This window comes from Mus caroli, unplaced genomic scaffold (genome assembly GCF_978045245.1).
Source record: "Mus caroli unplaced genomic scaffold, Mus_caroli_1 scaffold_11, whole genome shotgun sequence".
NCBI classification, from domain to species: Eukaryota; Metazoa; Chordata; class Mammalia; order Rodentia; family Muridae; genus Mus; species Mus caroli.
Window position 1 is genome coordinate 9,873,118 of NW_028227266.1, and position 23,831 is coordinate 9,896,948.

Genomic DNA, 23,831 nt, shown 5'->3' on the forward strand with positions numbered 1-23,831 from the left:
ACAGAGACAGGAGCAGACTGAGCTGGTGATACAGCTCTCCTAATGAGATGATGATTGTGACAGGCAGACATTGAACTATGCACAATTTACTCTCAAACTAAGAAAGAAGCAATCAGTTCTCAATCGGAAGAATATGTGAGTTTATAGCACACTTTAGCATGCCATCCAGAAAAAATGTTTTAATAAGCTTCTACACAAAGAGCATATTCCTATGAAGCTGGAGTACACTATGTAAGATACCAAGAGACAACTCACATGGTATGCACCCAAAGTCACATTCTGTGCTGTACAGGTAAGCTGCCTCCAAATATATGATTTCAACATTCTTTTATCTCCAGCAAGAAGCTAGAAAACCTATGTGCTTTGGTTTGTTCTATGTTTAAAAATAAGAAACATGCAAAGCTCTCTGTGGAGACTTCCTCTTTTGCTGATTTATTCTTTTGTATATAGTCATCATTGTCATTAGTAATAACAAATTGTAAATGACTATGTGTAGTCAGGACCAGCACATGCAAAAAATAGAAAGCCAGTAGAGGAGTGATCAAATCTCCATACAGAAATAGAGAAAGGAGCCTTTAATTTGAGCCTACTTATATAATACATAGCCTAAGCTTGTCTCACACTTTGTACCCTAGTAAGCTTTGAATTCACCATCCTCCTGCCTCATTCTCCTAAGTGTTAGGATTACAGGTGTGAAACTCACCACACCCAGCTTTATTCTTTTGAAACAGAGCCTTGCACTGTAATCTAGCTTGGCCTGGAGCATACAGTCTCTCTACTGGCCTGCATAAGGTGTGTGCCAAGGCACCAGCTCTGCATTTACGTTCTTCCTACCACTCGGAAGGAGGGCATGGTTTATACTAGCAAGTGACATTCGACTGCATCACTACCATTGATTGCTCTTTTCAACTTAGGCTACTGTGTGAGTGTGCTTATGTTTGGGTGTGTATTATCATGTGTGTGCATGGGGCAAGTGTGAAGGAGCATGTACCCTGCATACACTAGAGGACTCGGGTATCCTCTACTGCTCTCGACTCAGATGATGGCTCTCACTGAATCTGAAGCTCATCTTCCTCCCACCAACCCTCATGAAGTTGGCAGTCAGCAAACTCCCACCAGATGATCCTTCTGATTTTTTCACCTCCCACCCACCCCTACAGTACTCAGGTTATAGGCACAGAAGACATACTTGCCTTTTTTGTGTCACACTAGAGATCTGACTCCAGACTGTCATACTTGCACAGCAAGAGCTCTCACCTACTAAGGAAAGATTCTAAAACCATCTCTTCAGCCCCAAAGATTGCTTTTTTACCTACTATTTTAGAAAGCTAGAAGGCTAAAATTTTAGTTATTTTCTAATAAGTTTTCCTATTATTTAATTATAGAATTGAGGTAAGAAAACAAGATAGGGAAGTTTAATTAAATTAACAATAACTAATAGTAAAAGGACACTGCATAGGTCAGTGGAAACCTTTTTACTTCTCAAGAATAATATACTTGAGATACAGCCCTTAAAACCTTCTGAGGACTTTTGGGAGTTTTTCACCTTTCCTGTCTAAAGAGTAAGGCACTTTAAGTTGTATGCAACTGAGATACACTTCATTTCAAAGGATGAGTCTGGACATACCTCTCTAAAATGATAGGTGTTCAGTTGGTATGAAAAAGCATCCTGACCCAAGACACAGGAAACACATACATTTTAGCTTTCTAAAATAGTAAATATAAAGCAATCTTGGGGGCTGAAGAGATGGCTTCAGCATATTTCCTTAGTACGTAAGAGCTCTTGCTGTGTAAGTATGACAGCCACAAAGCTCAAAAGAGAATTTTTATTTGCGATCTTTTATTTAAATAACCTTACATTTCTGAAATCTAAAATTCATGCATGGTTTTAGTTCTAAATTCATGCAGAATAGCAGACTGGGCCTGAAGCCTCTTACAATTTTGTCTCATTACTTAGCAGGGGGAAGAAAGGGCTCTTAACACACCCACAAATAACATGGCCATGAGGAGTAGGAGGTAAGGTGAGTCACTCACCCTGAGAAGATACAATTCGATTTCCAAATGACCCTGTTAGCAGAGGAAGCAAATAAGAGTAACAACTTTAAGCTGTGTTAAAGTGCATTTTGAAGTGAGAAGCAATGGGTGAGAGTTCAAGATCAGAAGCAGCAGAGATTATGGAGTCCCAAAGAGATATATAGACATCACTGGCCTCCAGCTACACAGGTGTCAAGAACTGCCCTGTGGCTGGGGAGAAAGCAAATAGTGGCCCCAGTATGCACAAGCAAGAGAAGCGACCACATAAAGAATTCGTACAGCATTTGTGGAATGTGTGACTGCATTAATTCAAGGAAAATATGTAGAATTTAGAGAGGGCTTAAAGGGGGCAACTATGATTTTGAGTGGAACAAACACATTTTAAAGTAGAAGACTTTGGACTTAGCTATAGAAAGTTAATTGGGATCAGATGTCAACCTCGTATATTCCCCAAGGAGATAAGCTGGCCTACATTGTGTGAAAGTGCTTCTCGCCTACAAATATTAGCTGCCTGGTTGCTACATTTCAGAAATCCTAACTAGCAGAATGTTATTCATAGCATCACAAAAAAAAATGCAGATAAATTTGATGCAGTTCAATGACTATTAAAGACACCAGTGTAAAAGAAGCCAATTAGTCTCTGAATAAATATCTCTAGTGAAGGAGTGTTTACTTTTTCCTTATGATAATGATGGTGATTTTGAGGGTGATGATGATGCATAATATAGAAGACATAGTGATGACTATGGTGATGACGTAATAATAATGGTGGTGATGTGAATGGTTGTGTTACATGATAGTGGTGATGTAATAACATGATGGTAATGATATTAATGATGATAATGATGATGATCACCATCATCATGGTATATAATAGTGATGATGTAATGATGGTGGTAATGATCATGATGCTGGTGATGATATATCCTAGTGACAATGTAATGAAGATGCTGATGAATAATGTTACATTGTGAGATGATTATGATACAGTGATATAAAGTGACAGAAAGGAGATGACAGCAGTAGTGACTGTGCAGGTCTTTACAGTTAGGTGGCCAGTTATTATGGTCCACACCATCCTGTCAAAAGTCTTAAATTATAATAATATTCAGCCTATGTCTCAATAGGGAAATTGGAACCTACAGTGGTTAGAGCATTTATCACATTGAAAAGACAGACCATTTACTATGTGAAGATGTACTTTAATGGCATTGAAGCCCATTAAAGACACTCAAAGGTCGCATGTCAGCAAACCCTGGGTTCTGAACACAGATCTATCTGACTTTAGAGCTTGAACATTCTCTCTGTGTCGCACAGTTCTCCTGCTGACACTCATAGGTGTTGGACAAGCTTTTTCTCTAGCTTCTGCTTTGTAGCACTGCCATTCACTGAAGAATATGGCAGGCTCCTAGTAAATATTCATTAATTAAAAATAATTAACTTTATACAATAGTAAGCTGCATTATAAATAATGTACAATGTGAAAGATACAGAAAGGAAGTACCATGGAAATCAAATCTAATAAAATAAATATTCACCTTTACCACATCATTCCCTAGGAAGGGCAAGAGCAACCAGTTCCTTTGTAGTTATATTTATAGGCTTGAATAAATTTTCTCCAAATGTGGTCATCAAGTCACTGCCAAATTCTTATAATTTGGGTTTTTTTTTAATGACAGGGAAATGGCAGGGTTCCAAAGCTCTGTCCTCTAAAAAGTGAGCAGAATCCATGGACAAACCAAATGAGTAGCCTTCACCAGAACACTGTTGTCAGCTGTGAATGTGACCCACTATTTACCTGAGTTCTAACCAAGGCCTACAAAATGAGGAATTTAAATGTTCCTCTGGCATCTGTTCACCTCTGAGCCTGACTTTAAGAGTCTCCATCAAGGTATTCATATTTAAACATCAAGAAAACTTGCCTTTTGGGAAGAAAGTTATCACAGAGCTCTTCGGGAGTCCTGAAGGAAGATGAAGTGGGCTGTGACATTCACAAATATAATTAACAACCTAATAGTGTGTGCATTCAGTTCTGATTGCTGTATAATCACTTGACTAATAGAAAGAAACTAATTTGCCATTACAGCTGTGGTGAGATTACTTTTAAAGGCAAAATCACAGCACAGGGGACTGCAGCACTAGATGTTAGCTTTAAAAGAAACCAATGTTTCCCTCTCATTTCTCCATTAATAGTTGCTAAGAACAGTAAGTAAACACAGAATTAGCATTGAAGTCTTACAGCAGCACAGACCACATGAACACATCTACCTGTTATCACCAGCCTGCTCCAATACCAGAGCCTAGAGACAGTAAGAAAGCTTTAACTGTGTCTAGTAATGAAATCAATCTTTACAGGGACATAAATGCTGAAAATTTTGATCAAAAGAGGTCCAAAGAATTAGAAGTGCTCACAAAATCCCTTCATTTTGTAATTGACAAGGAGAGCAGACCTGTTTAGAGGTAGGGGATGGAGGCAGACACATGCATACCTACCCACCTTCACACATGTAAGCATGCATGTGCATATTCATACGTGTGCATATACAAGTTGTGCAAGGACAGATATATGGAGATACAGATGTATGCATGCAGAAGCATCACCTAACCTCAAGCATTATTCTACCAAGCACTGTCTGCCTCTTTTCAAGACAGAATCTCTTTGGCCTGAAAGTCACCAAACAGGCTAGACTGGCTAACCACTATGCTACAGAATACATGTAGCTCTGACTTCTCGGTATTGAAGCCACAGCCTCCCTTTAAGTAAGTTCTAGGGTTGGACTTGGGTCCTCATGTCTACAGCCAAGCACTTTACACTCTAAACCATATCCTAACCCTGTGTCTTCACGAATTTTTGGGAGTAAAACATCAAGTCACACATTTGACATATTAAGGGTTATGATAGGTGAGATGAACATAGTATTATATCCTCATAATTTCATGGACATTACATAGATTTACATAATCAGTAATGAATTTTATCTGTATATCTGTATGTGTGTGTATTGGAGGACAATCAGTACATACAATATCTGTATGTACATTGTATAAGTGTGTGCATGCCTATGTGTATCTGTGTGTATTATATAAATTCATATTGTGAATATAGAACAGCACTGCAAACATTTCGAGTCAAATAATTGCAGTTTGTAAGGAGACTATCCTATACACTATAGGGTCACTATTAGAAGCCTGTGCTAATATTCCTGTCCCACAAAATGTGACAACTAGAAATATCTTCACATAGAGTTGTAAACTAGTCTCTGGGTGTCTTAGTTAGGATTTTATTGCTGTGAACAGACACCATGACCAAGGCAAGTCTTATAAAAAACAACATTTACTTGGGGCTGGCTTACAGGTTCAAAGGTTCAATCCATTATCATCAAGGTAGGAGCATGGCAGTATCCAGGCAGGCATGGCACAGGCAGAGCTGAGAGTTCTATGTCTTCATCCAAAGGCTAAGACTGACTTCCCAGGCGACTAGGGTGAGGGTCTTAAGCCCACACCCACAGTGACACACCTATTCCAACCAGGTCACGCCTATTCCAACAAGGCCACACCTCCAGATGGTGCCACTCCCTGGTCCAAGAATATACAAACTATCACACTGGGTAAGACTAAATCATTAACAGTAGCATTAAGATAAGAGTTAGGAGGGGCATGCTGCACTGACATGTAGTATATGAGGATGAATTTCCAACTAATTAAAAATACCTGCATAATAGCCACTAAAATGTTTTCATTCCACCTGAGAAAAGATTCATCATCACTATTATTAGAATCTTGACTTCTGGGGAATCTATTTATAGTCTGAGGTTAACAAGTAAAAGCAAACAATAAAATTCACCTAAAAGCACAGTAGTCCAGCAGTTAAGGGACAGCCCAGAACATAGGGAACAGAGGCCCATGCTTACCTAGTGAGATCAAGGAGAAAGCAAGCTGAGATTTGACTCTGCCAAATCTCTTCCCTAACCTCAGCTCTCAAGTACTAATTGATGGCTGATGGCAATACTTTCTATTTTTAACCCTACATTAGAAATATGCAAGTACCACCATTTCTTCATTTCAAAAATCATAATCTATCCCCTGATGTCCAAAGTTCATGTGTCTGAACCCAAGCCATAAACTTGCTTTTTCTAACCTGGTTTATGATGAAATTTTATGACCTTTAACTACTTTTTCTCACCTAAACTCTTCTCCTTGTCTTTAAAAATGAAATGACATGAGAATATAGCTTTCTCCTTAATACTAATCATATGTAATTGTTTTGAAATCATCAAAATTGTTTGAAAACATCATAGATATTTGAAATGTCTATAAGGTACTGTGATACCAGGCAATGAATGTCAAAGCACACCTTTTTGGGGGGTAAAAGGTTCAAATTGCCACTCTGTGGAGCTTTCAGGAAAGTCCCTAAAGAGTCATCAAGATATAAACACTTATGTTGGCACTGCCAACCCCGTGTCTTGCAATCAACCAACCAAAGACCTGTGTTCTTGGGAGTCAGCAAGCCTTGTCACACACTTCACAGGCTGTGGCTGCAGGATTAGCAGGAATAAGTGCCATTCCACTCCTCCCTGGCCAAACCAGCTTCCTCTTATTTATTTTCCTCTTGTAATTACTCAAGATTCTACTTTTGGTGTCAATATGAATAGAGGATCAAATGACCATTCCTATCATTAGTGAAATCTAAGAAAACAAATTCTGTTCCAGGAAGAATGGTGCAAAAGAGAATAAGTCTTACTAGGGAGATTGCTGAGAGAAACATTGTCTCAAGGAAGGAGATATGACAGAGAGAACTCAGTTGGTAAGATGCTTTTGAAGAAGAATGAGGACAGCTAAGTTCCACCCCAGAATCATAACAAGATTCCAGGCATAGTGATGCACTCCTGTAACTACAGCACTGGAAGGCAAACGCAGGAGTTCCCTGGCTCTCTGGGGCTTTTCCAGCAGCTAGTCTAGCTGAATCAGTAAATTCTAACAATTCTAAGTCAGGGAGAGACATTGTCTCAAAAAAAAAAACCAATATTGACAGAATCAAATTACACCTAAGGTTGACCCCTGGGCTTCACACATATGTATACACACACACACACACACACACACACACACATACACAAACACACAGAGGGAGGGGGGACAACAATCTCAAGTCAAAAGATAAGTTTGGGCTAGAGAGGACAGGTAGGCATACACTCACTGCCAGCAACACCTGAACATCTCATATGAAGAAGAGTACTTCCTCTGCACCAAGTACATTTAGCACTACTGTTATAGACCAAAAAGTACAAGCAAAATTACTCCCAAGTTCACTGGAGTCAGCAATCACCCTAGCTAAAACTTCAAAATATTTAAAATGTGTCTTGGCAGCTATCTCCTGCCATTTCTGACTCTATAATTTTTCTACAGTTTCTCTCCTGTCTTCTTTAAGAGTAGTTTTTATCAGTGGCCATTAAGTAGAGCATGCTCTGGTAGAGATACAAAGATGAATAAGTCTTGGGCATTGACCTCTATACACCCACTCTCTAAACAGCAATAGTACAAAGTGAGAAATATCTAAGACAATAGAGCTAAAGTGTAAAGAAAGAAGGTAAGTTCTGCCGGGGCATCATAGAGAAAAGAGGAGCATGAAAGGATCAGCAGAAAGTAGGAAGAAGCAATCGAGGCAGAGCCCAATGGCGATGGGTGTGCCTGAGAACCAACCATGTCCTACTCCACATCTGGCAGAGAAGAATGGAACACTGTAAGGCAAGAAGCATAGCATCGGGGAACATTGCTGAAGTCACCTCATGTGTGACCTTCAAGTATCTGGCCCTGGTCCCACCACATCTGATGATGCCAGTGGTGACATATAGAGCCCATAGCTGTGCCAGTCTATAGCACTTAGCAGGATCCTCACCCAAATGGTCACTGTAGGATCCTCACCCAAATTGTCACTATAGTATCCTTGCCCAAATCCTCACTGAACCTGAACTGTCCAAGACTTTGGACTATTCCTCTGTTATTAGAAAAGTGGGCGAGTTTTTACAATATTTCTCCTTTTGAGACATTGTCTCCTGTATGCCACCCAGATTGGCCTCAAGTTCACTATATAGCTAAGGATATCCATGAACTTCTGATTCTCCTGCCTCCCCCTCCCTTGTGCTGGTGATCAAATTTGGGGACTTGTGTATATTAGGCCACTACTAGGCCAATGGAACTACATCTCCCAAGTGCTGTCTGGTTTTTGTTTTTTTATTTTTTCAAATAAGATTTATATTGATCCCAAGGGGGAAAATGAGGTGGGAAATGTTTTGTGGGATGATTCTGCCATTTTAGGTTACTCCTAGATGTTATTCACCATTCTCTCTATATATCCTTGCTTCTGAACTAGAGTAACAGATCTACTGTGCACTTACATGCCATTAGAGGCCACATCAATTTTTAGAGGTGTTCAAAGGACTTTTATGTACCACTGCTATGCATTCACAAGAAGTGTGTTCATATGTCAAATACATTTCTAAGCCTATGATCTGAGCAAAAACAAACTCAGCCTGAAACTCTGTATGTTACTGAGACACTGCACATTATCTCTACACATATTTACCCACGTGTACTGGCTATTTTTGTGTCAACTTGACACAGCTGGAGTTATCACAGAGAAAGGAGCTTCAGTTGAGGAAATGCCTCCATGAGATCCAACTGTAAGGCATTTTCTCAATTAGTGATCAAGGGGGAAAGGCCCCTTGTGGGTGGGACCATCCCTGGGCTGGTAGTCTTGGGTTCTATAAGAGAGTAGGCTGATCAAGCCAGGTGAGGCAAGCCAGTAAAGAACATCCCTCCATGGCCTCTGCATCAGCTCCTGCTTTCTGACCTGCTTGAGTTCCAGTCCTGACTTCCTTGGGTGATGAACAGCAGTATGGAAGTGTAAGCTGAATAAACCCTTTCCTCCCCAGCTTGCGTCTTGGTCATGATGTTTGTGCAGGAATAGAAACCCTGACTAAGACACCACGTAAGCAAGCAATTGTAGGAGCTGGTGAGATGATGCCCAATTAACTAAAAGGCAGAGGAAGAATATTCAAGTTAACAAAATGAGAGATGAAAAGGCATCAAGAAAATCCAGAGAATGATAAGAACATATTTTAAAAACCTGTACTCCACAAAATTGGAAAAGCTAAAAGAAATGGATAATGTTCTCAATAGATGGCACTTACCAAGTTAAATCAAGATCAATATAAACAGGCCTTCAACCCATATTGAAATAAAAGCAGTCATTAAAAGTCTACAAAGAAGCCAAAGACCAGATGGTTTGGGAAAAGAATTCTACCAGTCCTTCAAAGAATTAGTGCCAATACCCTACAAATTATTCCACAAAATAGAAACATAAGGAATATTGCTCAATTCATTTATGAAGACACAGTTGTCCTGATATCCAAACCACAAAAAGACCCAAGACAGAGATATAGTAATAAAAATACCACGTTATTGACACAAAAACAAATATGTCAGTCAATGAAATCAAATTACAGACCCAGATAGAATTCTGCACACCTATTGACATGATTTTTTTATAAAGAAGCCAAAAACACACAATGAACAAAAAAAAAAAAATAGTGCTGGTAAAACTGGATGGTTTCCTACAAAAGAATCCAAGTATATCCATACTCATAACCTTATACAAAACTCAACTCCAAATGTGTCAAATCCCTTAACATAAAGCCACATAACTGACCCTAATGAGGATAAAGCATGCAATCGCCTTAACACGGGAAAAGGCTTTCTGAACAGAACACCATTTCCACAGGCACGAAGATCAACAATAAATGGGACCTCATGAAACTGAAAAGCTGCTGTACAGCAAAGGACACCATCATTCACTCAAAGCAGCATGCTCCACAATGGGAAAAGACTTTTACCAACCACACAGTCAATTGAGCTCTAATATCTAAAATATACAAAGAACTCCAAAAGCTAGATAGCAAGAACACAAGTCACTGAAATTGGAGCACAGTTCTAAACAGAGAGTTCTCAAAAGAGGAAACACAAATGACTGAGAAGCACTTATGCTTAATATTCTGAATCATTGAAGAAATGCATATCAAAACTACCTTGAGATTTCATCTTTACACATCAGAATAGCAAAGATGAATGAAACAAATGACAGCTCATACTGGCAAAGGAACATTCAGTCACTGCTGGTGGGACTGCAAATTTGTATAACCATGATCAAAATCAGTGTGATGGTTCCTCCAGAAGATAGTAATTGATCTGCTTCAAGATCCAGCTTTATCATTATTTGGCATATACCCTCAAGGATGCTTCATCCTACCACGGGGGCACTTGCTTCTGTATGTTCGTTGCTGCTCTATTCATAATAGTTAGAAAATGGAAGCAATCTAGATGTCCCTCAATGGATAAAGAAATTCAGTACATTTACAAAATAGAATATCACTCTGTAATTAAAAAAAAAGAAATCATGAAATTCAGAGGCAAACAGATAGAACTAGAATAAAAATCATCCTGAGTGAAATAACTCAGACACAGAAAAATAAATTTGCTTCTATGTGGATATTAGCTGTTAAGTCAGTAATAGTCACACTACAATCCCTAGAATAACAGAGGTTAGATATAGAATACAGGACTTGGGGAGACAGACAGATCTTTCTAGGAAAGGGAAACAAAATAAAAAGTTATAGGTGGAATGGGAGAATCGAGTTGGGTAGGAAAGAGACAAGGGGGTCAATGATGGCTATACAGAGAGTGATAACTAAAATTAAGAGCCACTTGAGAGGTGGTGTAGAAACAGTACTAATACAGTAGCAGCTTCCAAAAATATATGTATATATGTAGAAAATCTAAATAAAATCTGCAAATAACAGGGGAGAAAGAGCACCAACTGGATCTCTCTTACTACCAAGGAAAGCAGAGCCTGAGTTACATCTATATTGCTGGAACCCCTAAACAACTCAGGCTCTTGCCAAGATTATGGGTCTCCACAAATGACAGCAAGGTTCTATTTTTTAAAACAACACTTATCCAATACATGTTATTGAATGTGGAGCACTCGATCTGGTTTCTACATAGAATCTTCACCACTGACATCTTTGATACAGGAAAGTACTCTGCATGCTATGAAAGAAGGAAACCTAAACACTGACCCAGCCACATACTGTTTGATCTACAGAAGTGTCCTATCTAAAGCATAAGTTAGTGTAATGATGAAATAAAGCTTGTGTGAGTAACCAACCAATATCTGAAAAGATTTAAGGCCCACTCTAGGAGATGGAACCCATAGCTGACATTGCTTGGGTGACCAAGAATCTAAAACTTGAGAGTCAGTAAAACCAAGTACTACTGTTCAGGAACAAAAGACTCCTAGTGACATTCTCCTATGCTCAGCCATCATCAGAGAAGCTTTGGAGCTTTCTCCTGAAGCAGATGGGGACAGATAGAGAGACCTGCAGCTGGACATTATGTAGAGAATGAGAGATCTTGGAATAGTCAGCCATAAATGGTATGTCTCCATCAAATCCCCCTCCCCCAAGACTCAGGAAACCCTTCAGACATGAAAGTAGAAAGTGTAAGAGCCAGAAAAGAGATGGACACCAAGAAAACGAGGCCCTCTAAATCAACAGGATGGACACACATGAATTCACAGAAACTGTGGCAGCACACACAGGGTCTGTGCGGCTCTGTGCCACAAGGGCCCATGAGCTGGAAAGAGAAGAGCACACATGCCCCTTCCCTAACCCAGCAGCTCTCTCCAACTAATAAGCACTTGCACTGAAAATCTAATTTTCACCATGGGAGTCTTAACTAGAGAAACAAACTACCTTAAGGATAGGCTGCATGCCCAACACTAGATGGCCAACAGAGTAAACTCAAAACCACCATTGGAGGTTCCTTGTCTCAAAACACAGTGTCAAGGCCTTTTCTGTTTGTTTCTCTTTTTAAACTTTATCTCATTTTTTATTTTTATTAAAATAAAAACACAAGAAAATCAAGAAGAATGAAAATCAAAGTGTGGATACTTCATTCCTCCTTAGAATAGGGAACAGAATACCTATGGAAGGAGTTACAGAGACAACGTTTGGAGCTAAGATGAAAGGATGGACCATCCAGAGATTACCCAACTCAGGGATCCGTCCCATAATCAGCCAACAAATGCAGACACTATTACACGTGCCAGCAAGATTTTGCTGACAGGACCCTGATTTAGCTGTCTCGTGTGAGGCTATGCTAGTGCCTGATAAATACAGAAGTGGATGCTCACAGTCAGCTATTGGATGGAACACAGGGCCCCCAATGGAGGAGCTAGAGAAAGTACCCAAGGAGCTGAAGGGGTCTGCAACCCTATAGGTGGAACAACAATACACACACACACACACACACACACACACACACACACACACTTTAAAATGAAAATAAATAAAATCTTTTCAACAAAAAAGCAATGGAGACTGAACCAGCTATGTTAGACGTGGATCAAAGTAGTAATTCCACCAAGATTGTGCCATTTGGTGACTTTGACTGTAACCACTTATCTCTTTTATCATTGACTAAAAGCAGATTTATGTTTGAAATATGACATAGGAGGTCAACATTTTATATTTCACAAGCAGTCATCTCCCATATTTTTAAAGTTGTTTGTTTATTTTATGTATGTGAATACACTGTAGCTGTTTTCAGACACACCAGAAGATGACATCAGATCCCATTAGAAATGGTTGTGAGCCTCCATGTGGTTGCTGAGACTCAAACTGAGGAAGAGCACTCAGTGCCTCATACTTATTTTTTAAAGCTTATCATATTTAGGGAACCACAGAAGACCACACTCCATAATACTTCTTCCAAGTATCTGCCCAGCCAAAGTCACGGCTCGCCCAGTGAAGCATCTGCCTCCCAGGTTCCAGCTGTTCAGTAAAGCTAACATGCTGATCACCTTTTCAGTTTCCTTAAGGTTTTTTTTTTTTTTTTTTTACCACTTACAGCTCATCCCACTTCCTCACACCTATTTCTATATTAGCTTGCCACATAAAAAGTATCTGTAAAACTCTGGTGCTTTATAAGGATAAATAATTCCTTGCCCAAGAAGCATGTTGGTAATTACTAAATGGCTATGAGGTTATTCACTGTTCATGATGTGCACTTGTGTGGAAGAAGAAATGAGAAGAAGGCATTATGTCAGACTTAAGGCCTGTCCATGATGACCCATTGTTGCTTCTTCATACATCCCACTGGGCATGTTCAACTTGATGGCACTGGTATTTGGAAAACTTTTCCTGGGAATATGCAACACCACACACACACACACACACACACAAACACACACACATTCACTTACCCCAGAAAGTGAACCCATAAGAGACCAAAGTAATGATGGCACCAAAGTCCAACTTAGAGAACTAATAGTTTTTATCAGGGCTCCTAACAGAAGTGTGGGTGAGAAACAGTTCACTTAGAATACTATCGACTCCACAGAAACTATCACACAACAGTGGGTGAGAATTTCCTCATCAGGGAGAAAATGCAATCAATGATTTCAAACAATAGAACCTAACATGCACTTTACTGAAAAGGTACACTAAAAAATCTTGGAGTTGGAGATATGCCAGACCAACCCTGGAGAAATACAGTAAGAACCACAATTATGTGTTTGTGCATGCATGTGTTTGTGTATATGAAGACAAACACCTGTTCATACATGTGAAAGCCAGTTGGTGACATCAATTGTCATTCTTGGGAAGGCCATCTGCCTGCTTTCAGAGTCTCTCATTGGCCTGGACTTCCTCAGTGGACTTAGGCTGGGTACCCAGAAAAACCCAGGGATACCCCTGTGCCCACCTTCCTTGCCCTGGCTACTGTTATAGTACATGCCACCAGGTGTATTCATGTGGGTTCTGGGTGTTAAACCCAGGTCCTCCTGTTTGCAAGGCAAGCGCTTTAATGACTGAGTCACTCCCTCAGCCCTAATAGCAAGAATTTTTATAACATTATTTATTCACCACTGAGCAAAGAAAATATAGGGATCTAATCTACTCACTGGCTTAGCTATGAAATATCATAAGGTACTAAAGTGATCAATAAAAGTCACTAGAAAAGTAAAACTATATTGAAAGAAACATACAGTTTCTTAGTTTCTTACTTTGCTTTGAGAAAGAAAAAGGGAGAGAGGGAAGGAGAGACGGAGGGAGGCAGGGAGGAAGGAAGGAAAGAAGGAAAGAAGGAAAAGGAAAGAGAAGAAAGAAAGGTAGATTGATATAGATGATAGAGATAGGGAGGTAGGCAGGCAGGCAGGCAGGCAGGCAGGCAGGCAGGCAGACAGACAGACAGACAGACAGACAGACAGACAGACAGACAGATAAAATTTAACAAATCTGTCTAGCATTGTGGGGTGTTTCTGATTACTCCTAAACAATCCCAGACTTCTGTTAAATGAACTGTTTCCATTCTAGCTGAAGGCTTCAGAAATATAACCGAGTAGAGATCACCCTCTAGTGGTCACTATAGCTTGATGCTAAACAATAAATCCAGAATTCGCGGTAGAGTCTGTATTTGGCTTCTTTAACCAGGTCTCTGGAGGGGGAGAAGTTGGATTTTTTGAGAATTGTCCATATCATATTAAGACCTCTTTTTCTGTGTCCTGAATGTGTTTATTTGAAAAATCTCAAGCAATTCAATACTCTTCACATAAAAAATAATGGTATTAGCTTTGATAGTCTGGAACTATCAAAAACATATATTCGATTTTGTTTTCAGAAAGGAATAAAACTTTGCTCCAGGCCAAGAGCTTGGATAATTTGCAATTTAGATCTTGTTTGTATTGATCACAGGTCAGTGCTTTATCAAGAAGAAATATCTAAGCAGTTTCTAACTCTTAATATTTCCAAAATTATTATAGTTTATTAGTGAAGGCCACAGCCACCCCAGCTTACTTATCAGTGAAAATCAGATGGCGTGTGTTAATTAAGAATCTCCACGGTGATGAGAATGAGTGGCACCACTGGGGACTTGCTATGGATGTGTGAGTTCGCAGCGCCCTCTACTGGACAACATACAGCTGATGCGGGCTCTTCCCTCCTCGCCCCCTAAAATCCCATTAAGATGGCTAGGTATCTTAATCCCATGCAGACTGCAGGATGAGGCCTTATATTAAAGCGTTAGAAGTAGAAAGTCATTGAAGCTTTATTGTATAGGTATGGATTGTTTTCAAACGCCACGCTTTTCTTCCTCCTTCAAATGTCATTTCAAATATGACTGCTTCTGTAAGACATTAGAAACTGTTAGAAAACAAGTCTTGTGCCTTAGCTTAAAATCTGACTTTCCTTTAATGCACCTGGATGGATTTCTTTCCCTCTACACACCTAGAATCCAAGCCACACAGAATGTTTCTTAAAATATCCCTATACTTCCAAAAGAAATGCCTTCACTGAATGATGAAAGCATTAAAGTTTAGAATCCTGCTCTAATATTAAGATGGAGTCCTCTCCCTTTCCTTTCCCTTCTGTCTACTTCTTCTTTCTCCCCCTCCCTCTCTAGCACTGAGAATCTGGATGGATCTGGTCTTGGCAAGACTTGATCCTTCTCCTGGCACACTCCACTCAACTGGAATCATGCCTTATGTATCCCATGCTTGTATGCATCAATTGCCCCTGTCTGTCTATTTCTATCTATCTCTCTATATCTATCATTTCTCTATCTATCTATCTCTCCCTCTCCCTTTCTATGTCTCTCTCCCTCCCCTTCCCCCTCCCCCTCTCTCTATCTATCTATCTATCTATCTATCTATCTATCTCTATCTCTATGTCCTACAATCTCTCTGAGCTATGAAAGGCCTCAATTCATGTCTCAGAGCTCTATAAAAAGGGGCAGAGGGCTTTTTGTTAGTGAAGAAAGAAGCAGCCTAACTTACATTCCACTGAGTGAAACATCTCCACACTCAAATGACTCCCTTTTAAGACCAAAACATGAAAATGTAACAGTTTCTGGCTTTCCATAAAGGAAATGTGACTGCAAATCAGCAGGTCCTTGGATAACTTTCTGCTATGACAATGTTGTTATTTAATTTAGCTCAGCCACTGAAGCGCCTGCTTTATAAACATGAAGATATGTGTTCGAGCTGGATGCACTGGCTTGCACTGGAACTCCGCCCTAAGTGGAACAGTGACAGGCAGGTGGATCCCTGAAGTTTGTTGACCAGCCACTCTTAACAATGCCAGGTTCAGTAACAGATCCTGTCTCAAACCATAAGGCGGAGAGCAGTAGAGGAAGGAACCTGACTTTCACCTCTGGCCTCTGACCCCTGACCTCTGAATGTACATTCCCACACATACCACCCATCCTTCCTGCTGAGTCTCTACAGAACTCAGCACAAGTACCTTCAGTGTTAAAAGAAATCTCATTCTGGAAAAAGCAGAGATGATAGCCCAAGGCTTTAAAGAAACAAGGCTTTAAAGAAACACTGTCAATGTCTAAATAGTAAATTTAACTTGACCAAGAGTGAATTATCCTTCATATTTCCCTCCATACAGTATATAAGACCTGCACTTGTGATTACCATGAAACAATAGAAACAACCAACAAATATTTGGGAGATCCATCAGAAAACAGGAGGCAGCCTTGAACACAGGAAGTACAAAGAAGCAGAGGCCAGATCCTTACCATTGCCATAACACCTCTAGGAAAGGGCCTGACTATGTGAAAAGAGACTGCGTGATTGCCATCCTCTCCCAGCGGCAATGATGAAGTTATCAAATGCTGCATTGAATAATAAAGAATGTTTAAAAGGTACTTTGTAGGTCTGCACACACCTGAGCCAGGTGGTGTCAAGATACTATATAAGACCTTCCACTTGCATTGATGGACAATGATTAGTTATCTAAATTCATCACTTGAAATATTAACTGACAACTAACTCTAATTTACTGTGGATTTTATTATTTATGATTTATTTTATTAGGCTGGAAAGATAGCTCAGCAGTTAAGAGAACTAGATTTGGTTCCCAACCCCCACACAGCAGCTCACAACCACCTGAAACTCCCATTCTGGCTCTCTAGCCCCCTCTTCTAAACTTCATAGGCACTAGGCACACGGGTGGTATCCACGCATACGTATACGTACAGGCAAGTAATAGTATTCATAAGTTAAATAAATGTAAAATTCTTTTTAAAAATAAAACATATTAACTTTATCTACTGCACATGTATGTGGGTGCCCAGAGAGGCAGAAAAGGCATCAAGATGCCCTAGAGCTGTAGTTACAAGTGATTATGACTTAGGTGCTGGAAACTCAATCCAGGGTCTCTCCAACTGCTGTGGTCATCTCTCTAGCTCAAGCCTCAGAATTACCTAATACTTTTTTAACAATTCATTTGTTTACAAAGCATTTGCTTATATTTTGTAAATGACTTTCAGACAAGTTGTTTAGAAAGCAACCTAGAAAAGTGGGCCCATGATTGCCTACACACACACACACACACACACACACACACACACACACACACCCTTAGGGTAGCCAGAACTAGTCTCTTGACTGTCTCCAAATTCATAGTAAGTTCTTAGGTTCTGAGTATCCAAAGAGAGTGGAGAACCTGGTATTGGTGACACTGGTAATGGTTGTTGAGGATAAAGGATAGAGCTAGATTTGTGTGTTCCTCCACTAGCCATCTTTACCAGCTATCAGTTTCCTTTGGAGATAGAGAGATGGCTCAGCTGTTATGTGTTCTTTTTAGATGACCCAGATCAAGTGGCTCACAACATCCTGTGACTCAAGCTGCACAGGACCCTATGTCCTAGTCTGTCCTATTCAGACACCTATCCATGTGTATGTACATACATACATATACAACTTTAAAAAACTTTTTAAATTTAAATTTCTCTTTTCCACTATACTTTTAATTAGCACATGATATCAATGTTTAGAAAAATGCACTCACTGTAATGTTTAAATCAAGTTAAACATATCTGTCTCTATGATAAGCTGTCAATTTAATTGAATTGAGACTCATATAAGGGGGTTAGTGAGGCCAGCTGTAGGTATGCATATATGAGAAGCCATTTCCAGAGAGAATTCATAACAGGAAACCATCCCTGAACATAAACATCACCATTAGTTAGGCTGGAGACCAAATGGAAAGACAGAGAAAAGTTGAGGTTTGCTGACCCAGACACAGAATACGTCCTGAGGGGGCTGCTCTGTTGAACCACACCCTCCCTTCCATGACAGAGTAAGAACTGTGAAGACATGAGCTGAGGGAAATCCCTCAACTTACTTTCATCCACAATAAACTAATATATAACAGCAAGTCAGTACCAAGAAGAGAAGTTATTTCACAACTACCCAACTATGTAGTTCACAAGTCTAGGACATGGTAGGTGGTGGAAGGAGATTTGAAAAAGCTTAAAGATGCAAGTTAGAAAGCTATAATCCAAGCTTAGTGAGTGGTTCTAGAAGTTGGTTCAGAAGACTAGAGTAGCCAGACAGTGGTGGCCCATGCCTTTAATCCCAGCACTTGGGAGGCAGAAGCAGGTGGATTTCTGAGTTTGAGGCCAGCCTGGTCTACATATTGAGTTCCAGGACAGTCAGGGTTATACAGAGAAACCCTGTCTCAAAAAAAAAAAAAAAAGAAGAAGAAGAAGAAAGAAAGAAAGAAAGAAAGAAAGAAAGAAAGAAAGAAAGAAAGAAAGAAAGAAAGAAAGAAAGAAAGAAAGAGAGAGAGAGAGAGAGAGAGAGAGGGAGGGAGGGAGGGAGGGAGGGAGGGAGGGAGGGAGGGAGGGAGGGAGGGAGGGAGGGAGGGAGGGAGGAAGGAAGGAAGAGAAGACTAGAATGCCAACAGAAATGTGGACAGAGATGATGTCTCAAATGAGAATAAGGAATCTATTGGGAACTTGACTGGAGGTTATTGATGATTTGACAAAAGGAAGAGTCCACTCTTTGTCCATGACCCAAGGTTGCCAATTCTCTCCATTTAAAACAGCAGGAGGTTTGTTAAGTAAGACAACTGTTTATTAAACTCCATTGCTCCAAAGGTAACGTCCTGCAAGAGACTCCAAATAATGACTCATATATATGTGTGCATTTGTGTATACATGCATGCAGGTATGTGTAAAGGTCAGGTGAGGGTGCAGATGCCCTGGAGTTGGATGTACAGGTGGTTAGGAGCTGCCCAATGTTGGTGCTGGGACCTGAACTCCAGCCTTCTCCATGGGCAGTGTGTTCCTAAACATTGAGCCATCTCACCAGCACTTTTCTTGAGTCTTACTAAAGTGAATCTTATGAGGAGGAATCAGTTTGAAATTGGTTAGTTGTTTTGTTCTATTTTAAGAGCTTTGGATCAATGCAAACAATGAGGCAGGCATTCTGAAGGAAGTCTCCATTAATAAACTGGCAGTCCTGGTGGGAATGGTGAAGCTGTCTGTTTCCACTTGGTCCCTGGAGTGTTTAAATTAAGGACAAGGAGTGATACTAGCCCTTCGATATAAACGGGGCCGAGGAATGCTAATGATTTCAGCTCTCAGCAGCCACATCATTGACTTTGGCCTTGGGCCCAAGTTACCCATAAAGCCCTGGCTAACAATCACAAAGAAAGAGAACTGCACACATTACTGTAGTGTCCATCTCACTGTTGGTATTAATAGCTTAATAGCTACCACAAATAGCTGGCAATTTAATATATAATATTAAAAGAAAAAGTAAACAGCTTTGATTGTAGTAACATTCAACTTGGCACGGATGGAAAGTAAAGGATGGAAGGTTAAGAAGGTAGTTCCACGAATTCCAACTGAAATCTCTAAAGCACGAAAATCAACACAGCAGTCTACTGTTGCTGAGCATATCATGCATCTTCATCTAACTTCCCAGAGATATGATGTGAAATGTTTCCTGGACTGCCTTTAGCCACCTCACCCACAGTGCTTTACATCCAGTAAACATCCAGGTTCTTAATTCCTGCTACTTTCTCAGACATTTGAAGACAATGTTCCTCTGTCCACAGCACTGGAAACTCCTTGCCTTGCCCTAATCTCAGGATAAGTCTCAGTATCTTTTCCTAGTCAAATATCATAAATTTAAGAAAATTGTCATGATGATCTACAACCACAGTAAGTTGTACCTGGCATTGCCCCATAGTACTCCATGTGCATGTGGTCCTCTCAGCAGACTTCACTTGGTCTCACAATTACTATGAGCAATTCCACTGTTAATCTGCAAAATATCAGGAGCTACAGTCTTTGCCTTGTTATCCTGGGCTTACCTAGTGCATCAACATGTGACCAGTGGTTAGTCTTCTTAAAATGTCTACCGAGTACCTTCAGGGAGTTCAAACTTCCCACAGGAAGGATATTAACTAGAGTGAATGGGTTTAAATGAATTTTCATAGTGTAATAATGATATTTAATTGTGCATTTTGTTCCTTGAAAATTTTTTAAGAATCATTTAAGTCTTAAAAAGACTTGAAGGAACTTTTTGAATTGTCATAAACAATATGGAAGAAGTATTGACTCTTAGAAAAACTAAGTTAGCACTTTGTATACATCATTGTAAGCCTGTAGTTCTCTTTGTCAACTCCAAGAGTCAATTCTAATTAGGGCAGATTTAGGCATTTAGCCACCCAAGCAAAAGAAGTGACAATATACAATTTGGAGGATAAATCCCTTAAGCTACTAGAAATACTATCGATACTAAACAATCAATACACCTATAGTGAAAAAGGAAAACCCACACACTAAGAACCATGACATAGACTGAAGGGCAGTCATTGTGGAAGGACTTCTGGAGAATAGTATAAATCTCTCAATGACCTTTCAGAGGGTTATAGTCTACTAGACATTCCATTAAACAACCAATCCCTAAATCTATTAATATACACAAAATCTTTTATAAATAATAACATGCACTGGCATTATGAGACAACTAGTTTAATATGCAGTGGAATTAGGTCTTTCTTATTTTTGAAGATGATACAGTTTTCTGAGCATGAGCATTTCATAGCTAAAGATGCAGAGAAGTTCTGCCACTCCCTGGCTCCTCTTGGGGTTTGGCTCTGGTACCATTGCTATGCAGGCACCAGTGTATCTGTTTCCCCAACAGGAAGGGCTCAAGGGGAGAATGGCAATTATATGTGACTTTCTTAATATCTGGAATTGGCGTTGATTCAGAGTACTGGGGACTTGGTTCACTTCTCATTGGCTGTGTGACTAGGCCACCACTTGCTCCTCTACTAAGATCCTAGCAGGAGTCTAGATCTCTTCCAGAAAAACAGCCCTTCCTAAGAAAACACACTTAAAAACTTAGTGGGAATAAAAATGTGTCCAACCATCCACCAAAGATAGTATGGAAATTCCTGAAAAGCCTGGCTATACTACCTTGTAGACAAGACTCAGAAAGCTAAATCACTTGTTTCCTCTCTGTACTAGTTTCTTTCCTATTGCTGTGATAAAACTACCATGACTTATGGGAGAGAAACATTAGTTTAGCTAATGGTCCCAGAGGGATAGAGTTCTTCCAGAGGGAAGGCACAATGTGGTGGCAGGAGCAGGAAACTTGCTGAGCTCATATCTACTGGACAGGAAAGTGAAAGGAGAGTCAGGAAGTAGAGTGACAAAGCTACAAAGCTCGAAACACTTCGAATTGATGCCCTTCCTCTAGCAAGTCTCCACCCCTACAGGGTCCATGACCTCCCCAAACAACCCCTCCAGCTGGAAATACAAAATACATAAACCTGTGGAGTCTACTTCATATTTAATCCACCAGATTGTCCTATGTGGCATTAAGATTTTAACAAAAGACAAAAAAGTAAAAGGGACATGTTTTAGGAAGAAGGAGACCAGGGAACTATAAGGAGTATAACAGGGGGACAGTAGGCATAATTAAAGTTCACCATATACATAGCATCAAAATGGTACAATGAGACCCGTTATTGTATATAATGAATATATGCTAATAAAAAGTATCTTGAAAATGAGCCTTGCATTTTGGGTGGAAGCTATCACTGAGTGGCGGCGGCTGCTGATTGTGTTCTAAGGGTCGGAGTGGGGTCGACGTTTGCTCTACCGGAACAGCTTAGCCCATTCCTCCTTTTCCATTCCCTGTGGCGCGGAGAGTTGGGGCGGCGGCTGCGTCAGCAAGGGCGGTGGCGGCGGCAGCAGCTGCAGTGACATGTCCAGCATGAATCCCGAATATGATTATTTATTCAAGTTACTTCTGATTGGCGATTCTGGGGTTGGAAAGTCCTGCCTTCTCCTTAGGTTTGCAGATGATACGTATACGGAAAGCTACATCAGCACAATTGGTGTGGATTTCAAGATACGAACTATAGAGTTAGATGGGAAAACAATCAAGCTACAGATATGGGACACAGCAGGCCAGGAAAGATTTCGAACAATCACTTCCAGTTATTACTGAGGAGCCCATGGCATCATAGTTGTGTATGATGTGACAGATCAGGAGTCCTTCAATAACGTTAAACAGTGGCTGCAGGAGATAGATCGCTATGCCAGTGAAAATGTCAACAAGTTGTTGGTAGGGAACAAATGTGACCTGACCACAAAGAAAGTAGTAGACTACACAACAGCAAAGGAATTTGCAGATTCCCTTGGAATTCCATTTTTGGAAACCAGTGCTAAGAACGCAACGAATGTAGAACAGTCTTTCATGACGATGGCAGCTGAGATTAAAAAACGAATGGGTCCTGGAGCAACAGCTGGTGGTGCCGAGAAGTCCAATGTTAAAATCCAGAGCACTCCAGTCAAGCAGTCAGGTGGAGGCTGCTGCTAAAATCTGCCTCCGTCCTTTTCTCACAGCAATGAATTCGCAATCTGAACCCAAGTGAAAAAACAAAATTGCCTGAATTGTACTGTATGTAGCTGCACTACAACAGATTCTTACCGTTTCCACAAGGTCAGAGATTGTAAATGGTCAATACTGACTTTTTTTTTTATTCCCTTGACTCAAGACCGCTAACTTCATTTTCAGAACTGTTTTAAACCTTTGTGTGCTGGTTTATAAAATAATGTGTGTAATCCTTGTTGCTTTCCTGATACCAGATCGTTTCCCGTGGTTGGTTAGAATATATTTTGTTTTGATGTTTATATTGGCATGTTTAGATGTTGGGTTTAGTCTTCTGAAGATGAAGTTCAGCCATTTTGTATCACACAGCACAACCAGTGTCTGTCAGTTTCCATGCATAAAGTTTAGTGAGACGTTATATGTAAGATCTGATTTGCTAGTTCTTCCTGGTAGAGTTATAAATGGAAAGATTACACTATCTGATTAATAGTTTCTTCATACTCTGCATATAATTTGTGGCTGCAGAATATTGTAATTTGTTGCACACTATGTAACAAAACTGAAGATATGTTTAATAAATATTGTACTTATTGGAAGAAAAAAAAAAGAAAATGAGCCTTTATCTGAATTCCCAAGACAGCTCTGCCTCCAGGATTTAGAACTTGCCTTCCTATGATCTTGGACACTGACTGCAATTGAAGGTTTATCTAAGTGTCCACTTTGTGAGACACCATAAAACATTGTCTTAATCAGTTAGGCCATGTTACCCGCATTACCCAAACTGTATGGCTTAAGCAACAAAAAGTGTTCATTGTGATAAAGGAAGATGAAAAGTTCAAGGTCAAGGCACATGATGACACAGATGCTGGTGAGGAATCTCTTCGTGTCTTGGGGACATCTGCCTCCTTGTTGTGTTCTAACATAGACTGAACAAGAGCACACTTTGGACACCAATCCCAAACACAGTCACAGTAAAACTTAGGGATTTATTGCATGTGGATTTTATGGAGCACAATTCAGGAGCACAATACACACA

At 40.0% G+C, this 23,831-nt stretch overlaps 1 pseudogene; it reads left to right on the top strand.

Annotated features, from left to right (window-relative positions):
* Positions 1 to 21,983: 21,983 nt before the first annotated feature.
* On the top strand, positions 21,984 to 22,963 carry LOC110301667 (ras-related protein Rab-1A pseudogene; annotated as a pseudogene).
* Positions 22,964 to 23,831: the final 868 nt, after the last annotated feature.